This window comes from Capra hircus, chromosome 6 (assembly GCF_001704415.2).
Source record: "Capra hircus breed San Clemente chromosome 6, ASM170441v1, whole genome shotgun sequence".
Classification (NCBI taxonomy): domain Eukaryota; kingdom Metazoa; phylum Chordata; class Mammalia; order Artiodactyla; family Bovidae; genus Capra; species Capra hircus.
Window position 1 is genome coordinate 45,964,097 of NC_030813.1, and position 17,739 is coordinate 45,981,835.

General features: G+C 45.4%; 1 long non-coding RNA gene across 1 annotated transcript in view; it reads left to right on the plus strand.

Annotated features, from left to right (window-relative positions):
* Nucleotides 1-15,362, plus strand: part of LOC102184606 — a 29,365-nt gene extending 14,003 nt beyond the window's left edge. The window contains exon 3 of the long non-coding RNA XR_310071.3: nt 15,166-15,362. This is a non-coding gene — a long non-coding RNA (uncharacterized LOC102184606). The remainder of the gene's footprint in view (nt 1-15,165) is intronic.

The window sequence follows — 17,739 nt, forward strand, 5'->3', positions numbered from 1 at the left end:
AGACGGCACACCCAATGCCTGCTGTACACAAAAGCTATTTAATAACGTCGGATTTTCAAGTGGGATTTACAATGAAATTTGAAACAGAAAAGAGCAAAATTCCAGACTGAAGAAAAATTACAGCTGGAAAAATAATTTTTAAAAAAAAAATCCAAGAAAGCCTTCCAAGCGGTTACTCAATTTGGGAATTTAAGGAAGGTGGAGGTTTGTGTCCAAGAGGAAACTGCTCTGGGGACACAGAGGAATGGAAATTCCTGCCTTCAGCCTATTTTTGTAGCCCTGTCTTCAGCCATACACACATCTGAATTAGAGAAGGCATTCCTCTCCACTGCTTCCAACAAGGCACACGCCAGCAGAGGCCTCTGGTCACACTATGCATGAGCTCATGCAACAGCTTCCAGCAGTGAGAGTTTGTGGGAGGAGAGGTATTAACTTGCCCCTGGCTGCTGGCCTCTAGCAAACATGTGCCCTTCCTGCCTGCCTGCTTATGTCTCCAAGGTACACACAGCGTATGGCTCCAGGTGACTCAGGAGTTCAGTGTTTGGACAGGGTTTGTGATATATATGATGGACAGAAATTCTCTCCCTCTTTCCTTCTTCATCTAAAGTAGGAAGAAGCTTTGGGTTCATAGTTAATAGCCATTCAGCATCTGAAGATTGCAGAGTTTAGCCACAGGAGGGCAAACATATGGCATCAATGCTACTGCCCCTTACTCACCTTCCCAAGGCAGACGCCACTGATCAAGCAGAGCTCCCTTTTGTTTCCAGCAAAGACTCAACTCTAGAATCCTTCTTGACCCAACAGTCCGGGCTGTCATCACCAATCAGAGCTGGCAAGTGGTTTGAAATTTATTTGCCAGTCCCAGGGTAAAGAGAAAGAAAGAGAAAAAGAGAGAGGGAAGAAAAAGAAAAGTAACATGTCCTAAGCACCAACTTTGTACCAAATAGTGGCACATTGGAGGGCGAGGATGTCTGCCTGAGGAGAGGGGTGTTTTATCGCTGGTACTGTACAGTGATCACAAAAATCAGACTTTCATCAGCTCTCTATTGTGCTTAAGTTCTCCACAGACAGTGTACCCCTTATTGCCTGCACCCCAATGCTCCCACCTGCTCCCCTTGCCCTCCTCGTGCACCGCTGAGGCCAAGAACTGTCAGTGGCCTTGACACAGAGCTCCCCTCTGAGAACAACCTGGTGAAGCAGCAAGGCACTGGAGTCAGGGGAGCATCCCTCCGTCCCTGCCTCACACGCAGTTGTGGGGCAAGTGCTTTTCAGCTTCCTCATGTGTAAAGTGTAGACAACAAAGCTCTCCCTTTCTGAGAGCGCTGTAATTAGAGTTAGTTCTTATGTGCTTGTGAAAGAACCCAGAGCTTGGCATTTAGGAGGAATTTTTAATTATCAGGTTTTTTCCCCCTGAAGTTACTGCCCTCACCTGCATTTTGGGTCATTATAGTAATAATTATTCATCATATATCAAATAAAGCTTTCAGATTTATAAAAATACAGGACGTCCAGCTAAATTTGAATTTCAGATAAAAATGAATATTTTCAGTATAAGTATTTCCCCAATATTACATAGGACATACTAACACGAAAAAATCATTCCTTTAAAATCTGAAATTCAAATCTAACTTGTCCTACATTTTATCTGGCAATACTAACATCAAATCTGGAGGTGTGGGATGAGTAGAGAAATAACTCTTCCGAGATAAAAATGTCATACTGCAAGGAATGTTTCTCAAAATGAATGATTTTCAAACCTTCTTCGGCTATATTCCACAGTAGGAAATACATTTTGCATCATAATTCAATGCACATATACATATGTTTAATTAACTGAAATAAACATTCCATGAAACCTTTTACGTATATAGTACAGGCTGGCATTTTCTGTCTTCTTCATTCTACCGGATTCTATTTCTTTTTTTAAAGAAAATCCTGACCCAACTTCACTTAACTGATTTCTTGACCCCCTGATACAATGGCTTCCCCGGTGGTTCAGTGGTAAAGAATCTGCCTGCACTGCAAGGAGACACAGGAGACCCGGGTTCAATCCCTGGGTCAGGAAGATCCCCCGGAGAAGGAAATGGCAACCTACTCCAGTACTCCTGCCTGGGAAACTCCATGGACAGGGGAGCCTGGTGGGCTATAGTCCATGGGGTTGCAAAGAGTTGGACACAACTGAACACGCGCGCACAAACACACAGTCATATGCAATACAAATTTCAGCAGACTACAGCCCAAGGGCTGGTTCCACCCAATCACCTCTTCTGTGTATGTCCAGTGAGCAAAGGCTGGTTTTTACATTTTTTATTAGTAAATGGTTGAGAAGGATCCAAAGAAGAATGATATTAATATTTTATGATATTTGAAAATTAGGTGAATTAAAATTTCCCTCTCCATAAATAAAGTTTTATTGGAACTCAACCACACCCATTCATTTATGCATTATCTATGATCACTTTCACACAATTATAGCAAATTAGAGAGCTGCCTGTTAAGTATGATCCTCAAAGCCTAAAATACTTATTATTTGCCCTTTTACTAAAAAGTGTGGCATACTCCTATGCTAATGTCCTAACGGTTTGCAACCTGTAGTTTGAAATTCTCTGCTCTAAACAGCTTTGCCTTGAAAGCAAAACTATTCATTCTATTCATGCTCATTTCTATCCATAAGTATGACTCTCAGGTCAACCTTATTCTTCTCAATTCCTCACAAGATAAAGCCAGATGAAGAGACTCTGGCCAGGGAATTTCTTTTTGGCTGCCCTTGGAATATTGGGTTGAACTTGGTCAAGGATCAGACATAGGGCAAGCAGAGAGGACATTTACCATTGTGCTCAGTAACTGGGGGTATCAACTGCTCCCAGCAAAAGGAAGGATTATGAACAGCATGGGGAAGAGAACATCAAGTTCTTGACCTAGAGCCACACAGTCTCGTGACTCTTATTACAGAATTTAGAGCTTCAAGTGCAAAGGTCTGTAATGTGTAGAGCTAAGTGTGATGGAATCTAAAGACTAACCCCCTAGAAAGCATGACATAAAGTTTATACTGTACACAAGAGAATGGAAAGAGAGGAGGGGAAGGCTGCTCTGGCTAGAGAGAGAGCAGAAGAGAGAAGACAGTCTCGAGACGTACCTTGGGGGCCCTGTCCCTTGCCTCCTCCCTGACCTTGCGATTTTCAGGCAGAACAAAAAAAAATCTATCCCCCAAACAGATTTAGGCAGCACCAAGACTGAGAGGATTTGTGCCTTGCTGTCTGGGAAATGCCGGGGGTTGGGGGTGGGGGGTAACATCAATAAAGTTTTATTGAAGGAGTCATGCTCACTTGCACGCAAAGTGTCTATGGCTGCTTTTGCGTGACAATGGAAGAGTTGAGGACTTGCCTAAAATGTTTGCTATCTGTCCCTTTTCAGGACATAATTTGCCCACACATGTGCTACAGAATACTAGAGAAGAGAGAACAACAGGGCAACGCAGAGGGGCTCTGAGAAAGCTCTCTGATAGTCCCACAACCAGAAATTTGCAGGAGCATCTACTGATAAAATTTCCCTTGCCCTCCCCTCTCTGCCCTCCCCTCTCCCTTTGATGGACACAAAATGACTAACAGAGGATCAGCAGACTGAGCAGGGCTTGGAGTTGGGGTGCAGAGGATATATTTGAGATGGAACGTTTTTTAACAACCAAATCTAGGAAGCCAAATGGGGCTGTTGGGTGCCAGAATGAATAGATGCCCACGGCCAAAGACCAGACCTGCATCGGACTAAAGATGCCTATGGACTGACGACCCCCACCCAGCCTTCCTCACCACCCAGCTCACAGTTTCTATACCTGAACAATCCTAAGCTTCCAGGCTCTTACCTGCAACCCCAAGAAGAAGGAACAGGAATGAAATGTTGAAATAAGTCACTGAAATCCAAAGTAACTGAGTAAACACCAAAGTGAGAGAGTTTACGCTGGAAGTCCCTAGATAGGAAGTTTCTGCTGCTAGTAGAATGTCGGCTTAAATCAGAAATTAGGTTACAGAAAAATGAAGAAAGTCACACTCTGTATACAGAATAGGAAGAACAGGATACCGATCTTGCCCCTGTAGGAAACTGGAACTTCATTCACAGCAACTCAGAAGACCACAGAAGTTCAGGTCCCAGTGGCTCATGACTCAGTGATTCCATACTGAATTCTTTTTCTTTCTACTTCTTCCTGTGTGTGCTTAGTTGCTCAGTAGTGTCTGACTCTTTGCGTCATCTTCTTCCTATGCATCCATGCTAACTGGTCTGACTCTTTGAGACCCCATGGACCATAGCCTGCCAGGCTCCTCTGTCCGTGGAATTCTCCAGGTAAGAATACCGAAGTGGGTTTCCATGGCCTCCTCCAGGGGATCTTCCCAACTTGAACACACGTCCTTTAGGTCTCCTGCATTGGCAGGCAGGTTCTTCTTTACCAAGGGCTTCCCTGGTAGCTCAGATGGTAAGGCATCTGCCTACAATGCGGGAGACCCAGGTTTGATCCCTGGCTCAGGAAGATCCCCTGGAGAAGGAAATGGCAACCCACTCCAGTACTCTTGCCTGGAAAAATCCCATGGACCAAGGAGCCTGGTAGGCTACGGCCCATGGGGTCACAAAGAGTCGGACATGACTGAACAACTTCACTTCACTTCTTAACCACTAGCGCCACCTGGGAAGTCCCTACTTCTTCCTAGAATTTGTTGTTCAATCGCCAAGTTATGTCTGACTCTTTAAGACCCCATGGACTGCAGCATGTCAGGCTTTCCTGTCCCTCACCATCTCCCAGGGTTTGCCCAAGTTCATGCCATGAATCAGTGATGCCATCCAACCATCTCATTCTCCGTTGCTCTCTTCTCCTGCCTTCAATCTTTCTCGGAGTCAAGGTCTTTTTCAATGAGTTGGCTCTTTGCATTGAGCGGCCAAAGTATTGGAGCCTCAGCTTCAACAATAGTCACCTTCCAGTGACTATTTAGGGTCGATTTCCTAAAGGATTGACTGGTTTGATCTCTCAGTAGTCTTCTCCAGTACCATCGTTCAGAAGCATAAATTCTTCAGCACTCTGCCTTCCTTCTGGTCCAGCTCTCACATCCATACATGACTTCTGGAAAGACCATAGTCTTGACTGTATGGACCTTTGTTGGCAAAGCAATGAAGACAATTTAAATCCGTACAGTTCCCCCAGTGATTTCCCTCATTCTACCTTCAATTTTAGAGAGAACTCCTGTGCAAGCTGAAATTTTCACAGTAGGTGGCGCTAACACGGAGAGTGCTGGTCCTCCTTATTGAATGATAAATTAGCCAGACACTAATTAGCATTTCCTTCATTGACTCTTCACTCTACCACACATACATTCTGGTCTAACTGAACCCTGTTTGTAAGTAGGCCCTGAGTGGTTTCACCCCAGGGTAACTCTTCCTCTCCAGAGCACTATAAAGGAAAGAATTCCAGAGTCAGGAAACATGGGATATGAATTTTGGCTGCCCCTTAATCAGCCAAGTCGCTTAATCTTTCTAAACCTTAAGATCTTTATCTTTAAAATACAAGAGTTGGACTTGAGTTAATCCTTGTTTTCCAGGTCTGAAAATCAGTTTAAGGACCAGTTTAAGTGAGATAGTTTTTTTTCACTTGTCAGATTAATACATTTTAGGTAAAACTCAAGATTTCAAGAAAAAGGCACTTTGACACAAGTGCTGTGGAGAATGTAAACTGGAACAGACTTTCTGGAGGGCAATTCAGGAGCATGTGGCAGAAGTCCTACAAATGTCTGTACGCTTTGCCCGCCAATTCCGCACCTAAATATTAATCTTGAATAATTACCGTACAAAGACAGAGCTAAAAGGATGTTCAATAAAGCAGGGCATTTTTGCTTTTCTGGAGGCTTAATGCATCTTTGTTAACTAGTTTCTGAAACTTTATATCATCCTGAGCACTACATTACAATACATGTGTAAGACAACAAAGCAAACCACTGCTTAATCACATAAAGAGAGGAAGAAGTGGAGTCTAGGGTTTCTTGAATATTTTTTAGTGCCAGGCGCCATGCTAAATAATTTTCTCAAGTTCTTTCTTTAAATCATCTTACAATAACCTTGTTCAAAAGGTATTATTAATCCTATTTTACAGATAGAGAGTCTGAGGTTCAGACAAGTTAATCTTCTTCCAAGTCACGCAGCGCTGGTACATGGAACAAGAAATGCCTCAAATACTGTATAAAGACCAAGTTCCCTATGGGCTGGAGGAAAAGGAAGGGGAATTCAGTACATATGCGGGCTTTGATTCTATCTCAGAATTGGATCTAGGCTCTTCAGAGCCTTTAAGGAGAGACTGTAATTTCGAAGCTTCTGCCAATTCTTTGTGCTGCTAAAAATAGAAACCCGAATTGGTCTGTGGGGGCCAAGGCTTTCTCGAAGGGGAAAAACACTTAATTGGGCTTTTATCTGTGTGAAAGGAGATTCCATTCTGAACTGGGAAAGCCTAGACAAGGAGACTCTTAAGTTCTGTGTACACCGAAGGAGAAGAGTGGGGAGTTGTTCTAATATGAATGGACATGGAGCTTCCTTCCCCTTGTCGAGTGGAGGAAAGAGGACCCTGGGGCTAGCCAGTGGGGATGAAAGACATGGTCATAATGAGCTCCTCTGAGGTGAGGAGGGAAGAGAGCTGTCCTCAGCAACATGTTGGGATTCTGTGTCAAGGAAGGGCAGCAGTAGGGACTGCGTGGCATGGGATATATAGCCCAGGGTCTTGGGTGTAGTCATGGCCAGCTCTGAGCTTAAGTTTCCCTTCTGTGCACTGAAATTCCTTCAAATTTTAAGTCGAGCCAGAAAACAATGCCTTGGGGATGAAGGAAGACACTGGGTCTATTTTGAGGTCAGCGACACCATTCTGATGGAAAGTAAGTAGCCACCAAGACTATGTCTACAGTCCATAACAGATTCCTTGGTTTCCTGGAGTCTTATGTGTTGGAAGTTGGAGTTATTTTTTTCACTTTTTTTTTTTAAAGATGACCCTGGAGATTGTAATAAACTCCGGGACATATGAGTTCTATGTAGTTATTACATTTCAGGGAATGAGACAGGCGGGTCTACAGGACAGCTGAAACCATGTAGCAGGATGCCTTTTCACAGGGTTCACCTGTTGTGGGGCCTCGGCCTGACCACAAGCACTTGGCTGCTGGCTGCAGACTAGGTGATTACAGCATTAGATCATGCTTATAATGGGGAAAAAGGCTTCTCCTCCCCAGCTGACTAATCAGCTTGCCATTTTTATTGCACGATCAGTATCTAGAGACAGCGATTCTGAACTCTGTCAGTGTCCCGGGTGTTCACAGGCGTGACAGAAAGAATAGCTATATTAGCAAAGAGAACAGGTGAAGGGATTTTCAAACTTGCTAAGAAGGTCAAGACAGCTTGGTCCCCAGAGGCACAGGAAAAGGCTGTCGGCTCCCATTAAAACAAAAATAGTTACTAGAATAGAGTTCCCACACACCAAGTCCTCTACAGGCGCCGTGCTTTGCTTTCTTGTTATTATATTAATGTCAAAAGTATTTCATGCTCATTATCCATCTGTATTAGTTTCCTAGAGTTGCCTTACAAATTATTCCACACTGGGTGGCTTAGAACAGCAGAATATTATTCCCTCACTGTTCTGGAGGTCAGACTGTCAAAATCAGGGTATCAGTAGGGTTGTGGTCCCTCTGGAGATTCTAGGGGAGAATTCTTCCTTACCTCTTCCAGCTCCTGGTGGCTCCAAGGAAATTCCTCATGTCCCTTAGCTTGTAACTGCATCATCAAGTCATTGGCTCCATCTTCACATGGCCTTCTGCTCTTCTCTCTCTGTGTGTCTCGTATGGGGACATTTGTCACTGGGTTTAGAGCCCACCTGGCTGCAGTCCACGGGGTCACTAAGAGTCGGGCATGACTGAGCGACTTCACTTTCACTTTTCACTTTCATGCATTGGAGAAGGAAATGGCAACCCCCTCCAGTGTGCTTGCCTGGAGGATCCCAGGGACGGGGGAGCCTGGTGGGCTGCCGTCTCTGGGGTAGTGCAGAGTCGGACACGACTGAAGCGACTTAGCAGACAACCCAGGATGATCACATTTTGACATCTTTTACTAAGTTACAACTACATTTAACCTTTCCCAAACAAGGTCACATTCAAAGGCACATTCAAAGGGATTAAGATACAGACATATCTTTCCCAGGGACCACCATTCAATTCACTAACATTATGTATTTATTCTTATATATCCCTCCCTCTTTTTTTCATAATTTCACTTATTTGCTGGCTATGCTGGGTCTTTGTTGCTGTCCAGGCTTTCCTCTAGTTGCAGCGAGCAGGTGGCTACTCTCTATTTGTGGTGCATGGGCTTCTCACTGTGGTGGTTTCTCTTACTGCAGAGCAGTGTCTCTAGGGTGCTCAGGCAGTGCCGCTGAACACGGGCTCAGTAATTGTGGCTCCTGGGCTATAGAGCAGACTCAGTATTGGTGCCCCATGAACTTAGCTGCTCCGTGGCGTGTGGGATCCTCCCAGACCAGGGATTGAATCCATGCCTGCTTCAGTGACAGGATTCTTTACCACTGAGCCACCTAGGAAGTCCTCAATCCACTAAAATTATTAATGAAAGAATTCAGAGGTGGGTATAAGGAAGGGATAACGTTTAGGAAAACCTTGCCAATGTGTTTTCAACTTTCAATGGTCTCCTTTCTCTTCCTACAGCCCTTTCTCAATTTTTGCCTCAGGAAAAGGAGGGCAAATATTGGGTTGGCAGAAAAGTTTGTTTGGGTTTTTCCAGAAGAGGTTATGGAAGGATAAAGGGGTAAGGGATCAAAGTAGGACAGAAGGGCAGAAAGGGAAGAGAGAGAGTCCTTCCAAATCCCGGGAGAGGTAAGAAGGGACAAGAGGAGGAAAAAGACCAGAGGACAGACTGGGGGCACTGTCTGGATCCCCCAACTTAAGGTAGAAACCTAGGTGGAGAGGAAGTGAGAGGAGTCATAAAACCCAGAGCAACCGGGAACTCCAAGTGCAAGGGGCCTGCTGCTCACCCCTCAGGGTGCAGCTCAAGACGGCTGGAAATCCCTCGAAGGAGCCCTGTGTTTATTGTGGTGCCCATGAGAAAGGTGTCACCCACAGGTGGTTGAAAGGGGGCTGACAGAAGTGAAGACACGCACAGATGGAGCGGGTATCCAGTTCCCATGGCTTGGTGCACCGGAGTTTCTGTGCAGCTTCACGGAGGGGACGTGGACGTACAGATAGACCAGAAGATGCCTGGAGACACTGGGACCAGGAGGTCTCTGAGTGCAGGAATCTTAATAATGAGTGAACACAGAGGTCCATGGACTTCTGCAGATGGTGGTGGTGGCTTAATCTGTAAGCCGTGTCTAACTATTGCAGGAGGAGCCCACAAATCAAGAAACGAGATGATTGAGCTATACGCCAACAGGCACTTGCGCCAGATGCCCAGGGATGGGATGGGATGGGACCCGGAAAGATCACCTCCCATCCCATTCCACCTGGAGATCACTCCGGGAGGGAGCTCCTGAGAGGGGAGAAAAAGAACAACAATGAGCTTAAGCTCTGAATGGAAGGAATTTTTTTTAAGGCTTCATTTAAACAAAAGAAGCTGTTACCTTTAACTGTCAAGATGTAGGACTGTAGACCGGGAAGAAAAGTGGCATGGAAAAGCAATAGGATAACAAAGATAATGAACAAAACTAGCTTTGAGTGCGTTTGTGTGTGGCAGGGGTGGGGTGGGGGAGTGGTATACACACCCCACCATGGATGTTCTTCCTTTAAAAGTTGATCATTATCACTCCTTGGGGGAACAATTTTCATTGGTTGACTGTGTATCTCTCTATGCTCACAGAAACATACGTACACACACAAGCATAGATATGTTAATTTTTCTAATGGGAGGTAGATTATGCTCAGCTACTTTTCTTCTGACGACATCATGCTGCTGCTGCTGCTAAGTCGCTTCAGTCGTGTCCGACTCTGTGCGACCCCATAGACGGCAGCCCACCAGGCTTCCCCGTCCCTGGGATTCTCGAGGCAAGAACACTGGAGTGAGTTGCCATTTCCTTTTCCAGTGCAGGAAAGTGAAAAGTGAAAGTGAAGTCGCTCAGTTGTGTTCAACTCTTAGCAACCCCATGGACTGCAGCCCACCAGGGTCCCCCGTCCCTGGGATTTTCCAGGCAAGAGTGCTGGAGTGGGGTGCCATTGTCTTCTCCAGATTACATCATAGATGGTACCTTATAAGGAGTGTGTCAGTATCTGTGCACATAAACACACATGCACACACACACATACACACAGCCTCCTTTAATTCCAATTTATAGTACACAATATCCACAAATCACAGCCACAATTTATTGTTTCTCACCACCACCACTACCCGGCCCATTTTTTGACCATCCTAAACAGTGTTTCAATAGACATTTACACTCACTGTTTCATCTAATCCTCGTAAGATTCCTGTGAGATGAAAGTCTCTCTGATACTCACGGCACAGTGACAGGCATGGTTACGTCCTGATGCCAAGGTCCATGCGCCTTCCTCTGCATCACATCAAGCTCACAGAAACATCTTTCCTCATGACTGCCCACAGTGTCTGGAAATCCCACCGTCTCAGGTGGATTAGTTTCCTAGGGCTCCCATAACAAACCGCCACAAACTGGGTCGCTTCAGACAGCAAAATTCATTCTCTCACAGTTCAGGGGGGTGTCAGCAGGACTCCATACCCTCCGAAGGCCCCAGGGGAGAACCCTGCCTTCCCCAGCCTCTGTTGGCTGGCAGCAGTTCTCGGCCTTCTGTGGCTTCTAGAGTCATCACTCCAGTCTCTGCCTCTGTCATCACATGGCTTCTTGCTGAGTGTAACTGTGCTGAGTGTTCCTCTACTTAGACACACACCAGACATGGGATTAGGGCCCACGCTAATCCAGCATGCCCTACCCTGTGACTTTACCCCAAATAAAGTCACATACGATAGTTCTGAGCAGACACAAATTGTCGCTGTCGTTTAGTCACTAAGTCATGTCCAACTCTTTGCAACCCCGTGGACTATAGCCTGCCAGGCTCCTCTGTCCATGGGATTCTCCAGGCAAGAGTACTGGAGTGGGTTGCCATGCCCTCCTCCAGGGGATCTTCCTGATTCAGGGAGCAAACCTGTGTCTTCTGCATTGGCAGGCGGATTGTTTACCACTGAGACACCAGGGAAGCCCTAGACATAAATTCAGTTCAGTTCAGTTCATTTCAGCCACTCAGTCGTGTCTGACTCCTTGCGACCCCATGAATCGCAGCACGCCAGGCCTCCCTGTCCATCACCACCTCCCGGAGTTCACTCAGACTCACGTCCATCGAGTCAGTGATGCCATCCAGCCATCCCATCCTCTGTCGTCCCTTTCTCCTCCTGCCCCCAATCCCTCCCAGCATCAGAGTCTTTTCCAGTGAGTCAACTCTTCGCATGAGGTGGCCAAAGTACTGGAGTTTCAGCTTTAGCATCATTCCTTCCAAAGAAATCCCAGGGCTGATCTCCTTCACAATGGACTGGTTGGATCTCCTTGCAGTCCAAGGGACTCTCAAGAGTCTTCTCGAACACCACAATTCAAAAGCATCAATTCCTGGGCGCTCAGCTTTCTTCACAGTCCAACTCTCACATCCATACCTGACCACTGGAAAAACCACAGCCTTGACTAGATGGACCTTTGTTGGCAAAGTAATGTCTCTGCTTTTGAATATGCTATCTAGGTTGTTCATAATTTTTCTTCCAAGGGGTAAGCATCTTTTAATTTCATGGCTGTAGTTACCGTCTGCAGTGATTTTGGAGCCCAGAAAATAAACTCTGACATTGTTTCCACTGTTTCCCCATCTATTTCAAGTACTTGGATACAATCTCAAAAACAACAGAATGATCTCTGTTCATTTCCAAGGCTAACAATTCAATATCACAGTAATCCAAGTCTATGCCCCAACCAGTAACACTGAAGAAGCTGAAGTTGAACAGTTCTATGAAGACCTCCAAGACCTTTTAGAACTAACACCCCAAAACGATGTCCTTTTCATTATAGGGGACTGGAATGCAAAAGTAGGAAGTCAAGAAACACCTGGAGTAACAGGCAAATCTGGCCTTGGAATATGGAATGAAGCAGGGCAAAGACTAATAGAGTTTTGCCAAGAAAATGCACTGGTCATAGCAAACACCCTCTTCCAACAACACAAGAGAAGACTCTACACATGGACATCACCAGATGGTCAACACCGAAATCAGATTGATTATGTTCTTTGCAGCCAAAGATGGAGAAGCTCTATACAGTCAACAAAAACAAGACCAGGAGCTGACTGTGGCTCAGATCATGAACTCCTTATTGCCAAATTCAGACTTAAATTGAAGAAAGTAGGGAAAACCACTAGACCATTCAGGTATGACCTAAATCAAATCCCTTATGATTATACAGTGGAGTGAGAAGTTGATTTAAGGGCCTAGATCTGCTAGATAGAGTGCCTGATGAACTATGGAATGAGGTTTGTGACATTGTACAGGAGACAGGGATCAAGACCATCCCCATGGAAAAGAAATGCAAAGAAGCAAAATGGCTGTCTGGGGAAGCCTTACAAATAGCTGTGGAAAAAAAAAGGCAAAAAACAAAGGAGAAAAGGAAAGATATAAGCATCTGAATACAGAGTTCCAAAGAAGAGCAAGAAGAGATAAGAAAGCCTTCTTCAGCGATCAATGCAAAGAAATAGAGGAAAAGAACAGAATGGGAAAGACTAGAGATCTCTTCAAGAAAATTGGAAATACCAAGGGAACATTTCATGCAAAGATGGGCTCGATAAAGGACAGAAATGGTATGGACCTAACAAAAGTAGGAGATATTAAGAAGAGGTGGCAAGAATACACAAAAGAACTGTCCAAAAAAGATCTTCACGACCCAGATAATCATGATGATGTGATCACTAATCTAGAGCCAGACATCTTGGAAAGTGAAGTCAAGTGGGCCTTAGAAAGCATCACTACAAACAAAGCTAGTGGAGGTGATGGTTTTCCAGTTGAACTATTTCAAATCCTGAAAGATGATGCTGAGAAAGTGCTGCACTCAATATGCCAGCAAATTTGGAAAACTCAGTAGTGGCCACAGGACTGGAAAATGTTAGTTTTCATTCCAATCTCAAAGAAAGGCAATGCCAAAGAATGCTCAGGCTACTGCACAATTGCACTCATCTCACACACTAGGAAAGTAATGCTCAAAATTCTCCAAGCCAGGCTTTAGCAATACGTGAACCGTGATATTCCAGATGTTCAAGCTGGTTTTAGAAAAGGCAGAGGAACCAGAGATCAAATTGCCAACATCCGCTGGATCATTGAAAAAGCAAGTGAGTTCCAGAAAAACATCTATTTCTGCTTTATTGACTACACCAAAGCCTTTGACTCTGTGGATCACAATAAACTGTGGAAAATTCTGAGAGAGATGGGAATACCAGACCACCTGATCTGCCTCTTGAGAAACCTATATGCATGTCAGGAAGCAACAGTTAGAACTGGACATGGAACAACAGACTGGTTCCAAATAGGAAAAGCAGTATGTCAAGGCTGTATATTGTCACCCTGCTTATTTAACTTCTATACAGAGTACATCATGAGAAACGCTGGGCTGGAAGAAGCACAAGCTGGAATCAAGATTGCCGGGAGAAATATCAATAACCTCAGATATGAAGATGACACCACCCTTATGGCAGAAAGTGAAGAGGAACTAAAAAGCCTCTTGATGAAAGTGAAAGTGGAGAGTGAAAAAGTTGGCTTAAACCTCAACATTCAGACATAAATTAGGAGGCTACTATTCAACCCAGTACAGCAGTATGGTCTTTTGCTTCAAAGGTCAGTTTCTTAAAAACACGTGTTCAAGTTCTAAAGTGCAAATGGCTGTGTACATGGAGCCCTGCTAACAGGTCTGGAGCCATGCGAAAGTGGAAGAGAGGGTAGTGCCGTGCTGGGGCTAGATATTGACAGAAATCTCAGGAATGTCCAGATTCTTCACTCCCTCCCCACTAAGCTCACATTAGTCACGAATCCTTGTATTGCATCCCCTCTCCTCAGCATCACCAGATCACTTTCTCTTCTCTGAATCAGGCCACTGAACAGCTCACCGAAACAGGAGTAACACCCTCTGAGAGGAAATTCTTTACCGCCCATCCTGCCCTCCTGCAATCTCTTCCCTAACCTTCAGCCCAAGTGATCTTTCTCAGGTAAAATGAAATCCATGTGAAGCCTGCTCATTGCCACCAGGGCACAGTCCAGGGCTGCTGATGGCACACAAGCCCTCTGTGACTGGCCTCTGCTCTCAGCAACCCCCACCCTGTCATCCCGGCCATTCTCAGAACCCAGCATGCCCCCCAACACCTCCTTGCCTTACAGACTCTGCTCCTACTGTCTGAAAACTCATTCCTTCCCTTCTTCACATGGTGAAGTGAGTTGAATAGTGAATCTTAGAAAGATAAGTTCATGTCCTAACTTCTAGGCCCTAAGAATGTGAGCTTATTGGGAAATAAAGTCTTTGCAGCTATAATTAACCTTAGGATCTCAAGATAGCATCATCCTGTATTACCTTGTTGTTATTGTTCAGTTGCTCAGTCATGTCCGACTCGTTGTGACCCCATGAATGGCCAGACCTCCCTGTCCTTCACCATCTCCTGGAGTTTGGTCAAACTCATAACCATTGAAGTCAGTGATGCCATCCAATCATCTCATCCTCTGTCACCCCCTTCTCCTCCTGACTTCAGTCTTTCCCAGCATCAGGGTCTTTTCCAATGAGTCAGCGCTTTGCATCAGGTGGCCAAAGTATTGGAGCTTCAGCTTCAGCATCAGTCCTTCCAATGCATATTCAGGGTTGATTTCTTTTAAGATCAACTGGTTTTACCTCCTTGCTGTCCAAGGGACTCTCAAGAGTCTTCTCCAGCATCATAGCTCAAAAGCATCAATTCCTCAGCGCTCAGCCTTCTTTCTGGTCCAACTCTCACATCCATACATGACCACTGGGAAAACCATGGCTTTGACTAGATGGACATTTGTCGGCAAGTGATGTCTCTGCTTGTTAATATGCTGTCTAGGTTTGTCATAGCTTTTCTTTCAAGGAGCCAGAGTCTCTTAATTTCATGCAGTCACCATCCACAGAGTGGTCCTGAATTCGATGATGGGTGTCCTTAGAAGAGAAAGGCAGAGGAAGATTTGACACAGAGACACGGAGCATAAGGCCATTGGAAGACAGAGGCAGAGACTGGAATGATGCAGCCACAGCCAAGGATCGTGTGGAGCCACCAGGAGCTGGAAGAGCCTGGCAAAGATTCTCCTAGGGCCTCCAGAGGGAGTGAGGCCTGCCGACACCTTGATTTTGGACATCTGGCCTGCGGAACTGAGAGAGAATAAATTTCTACTTTTGAGCCAGCTGGTTTGTGATCATTTATTACAGCAGCCCTTAGGAAACTGAAACACACAGGGTCCCCTCGGGGGCTTCTGGGGACTGTGCAGTTTGCTGATGTCACTAGGGTACCTAGGTGAGAGCCTGAGTGGGGACTAAATGCACACACTTGGCCTGCGCAACTGTGTGCCCAGCAAGAGAGGCCTCTTGTCAGAAGGAGTGCCTTTCTCTTATTCACCCAAAGGTGCCTGCGGGGCCAGCAGCAGCCCTAACTCCTGGGTGTTCTGTGCTTTCTCCAGGCAGGCCCTCCCTCAGAGCAGCCTGGAGCCTTCACCTGCTCCAGCAGCACCTGATCACACGTTTATCCTGCAGTAGGACAAGCATCTGTTCCCATTTCTGTGCCTTCCTCTATACCTTGCAAGTGAAGTTGCTCATATTCTTCCCCTTCCCCTACACCCAGAACATAACAGGTGCTCCAAAGAGATGCACAGCATGGAGGAGCAGGAGTGCTCCGCGGGGCTGGGGTGAGCTTAAGGCAGCAACAAGGCACAGCCAGCAGGGGCAGGGTTGAGAGGCTATCCCCAAAGGGAGCTAAACAACGGCAATTTCACGCACGTCACGATTTTGCCTAAACTAGCCATCAAACAAAACTGAAAAATAAACTTGACTAGGGTGCATCACCCAGGATATTAACATTTTACAGATGCCGTATCTGATCCTGTGTCTTTATCTTTCCCCTAATTGAGGCATCAGTGCCTAAGGATGTTTCCATTTGGGCCAAAAACATGCTGCACACGTCCAAGGGGACCCAGGGCTACATTCCACGCAGACACACATATGAGCTCATGCAAGTCCCAGGATGCTCATCTGGTCCAGATTTGAAGGAAACTATTTAGCTGGATGGAGAAAACGCATCATGTATCAAGTTAATACCAAACAGATTTTATGACATACTGAAACTGCTTTTGATAATCTACTAATACAGCAGAAGAGCTAATGAACTAAAAAAGAACCAGCTCATCAGCGTATCTTTGAGGCCTGGACAATGTTGGTGTAGGCTGTAAAGATGACAGAGAGACAAAGAGATGCAGAGAGCTTTAGGGGAAGTTATCCAAAAGGCTGCCCCCCGCCCCATCCCGAGAATCAATCTTGTCCCTTGTAGCAAGAGGTGTATTTTGCCAATTTATGAGCATAGGCTTTTTTTTTTTTTTTCTGGCTCACAGTCAGGGTGGACTTTTCCAGAGATGAAGAAGGACCATGATCTGGCTGCTCTCATCCCTGCTAAGCAAGGCAGCCATGAATGCTACTGACGGAGAGGTCATTGCTTGGTCATCTCACTTGGGAATGTCTCATCCCACTGGTGGTTTCCTCATCAACTACCACTTGACCACAAGAGCAAAGTGGTGGTAGGGATAATGGGGATCAAAGCGATGAATTAACCGAGAATTTTTGGCTGCTAGCAAGAGCCAGTTGTGATTAGTATAAGAAAAAGGATCATTGCATGGGGGTGATGTTGAAGAGATTATTAACTCAATGAAATGAGGAGTCAAAGACTTTGGGAAAGGCATGGACTGTGATAATTCAGCGTCCTCAGCAGGAGGAGCTGTCATTCATGGACAGCTTCAAGTTCTGAGTGGTCAGTTCTGGGAGGAGAGTAGCTGATCAGTCAAGTTTGGATTGGACTGGGATAGGTTACCCAACCAAGCGCAGGGGAAGTAATGCTCTGGCAGGGTGATCTCTGCAAGCCAATGCCCAGTAGAATTGGTGTCTACCATAAATGCCTTACCATAAATTAGTGTCTTACTATGAATGTGTAAAAACATGGTGAAAAAGTTTTAAAGTATATGGGAACTGAATATAAAGTTTTTGCTTGCTTGCATTCTTTAGTGCAAAACATTGGCCAAGTGTTTGGGGGGACTGTGGTACTGTTCCTGGAATGGAGGATGATATTTGGAAGTTTGGGCCCAGAAACTGGGCTCTCTCAGTATCTGGAAAAGGGAGAGAAAGAGAAGAGGGCACTAGTGGCCCTTAGAAGGCAGGGACCCAGGTAGCTCAACTTCTTGCAATACCCTCACTGAGAAGTGCTGAATTAAAGTAATCCTGGGCTGCTCCTTGCTGAATCTCACTCCTTCTATATAATAAGGAGAAGGGATGCTCCTGTTTGCATTTGCTTCCGGTTTGACATGGGTTGTTGCTGTTTGGGGATGCTTTTGTCGGTTTTCCCTCCCACCCCTGCATAACCAAATCATTTTGTTGTCATTGTATAAGCAGACATGTTTTCTAAAGTGCCAAGAAAGGAGTGGCGGACATTTTTCAGAGTAAAACCAGGC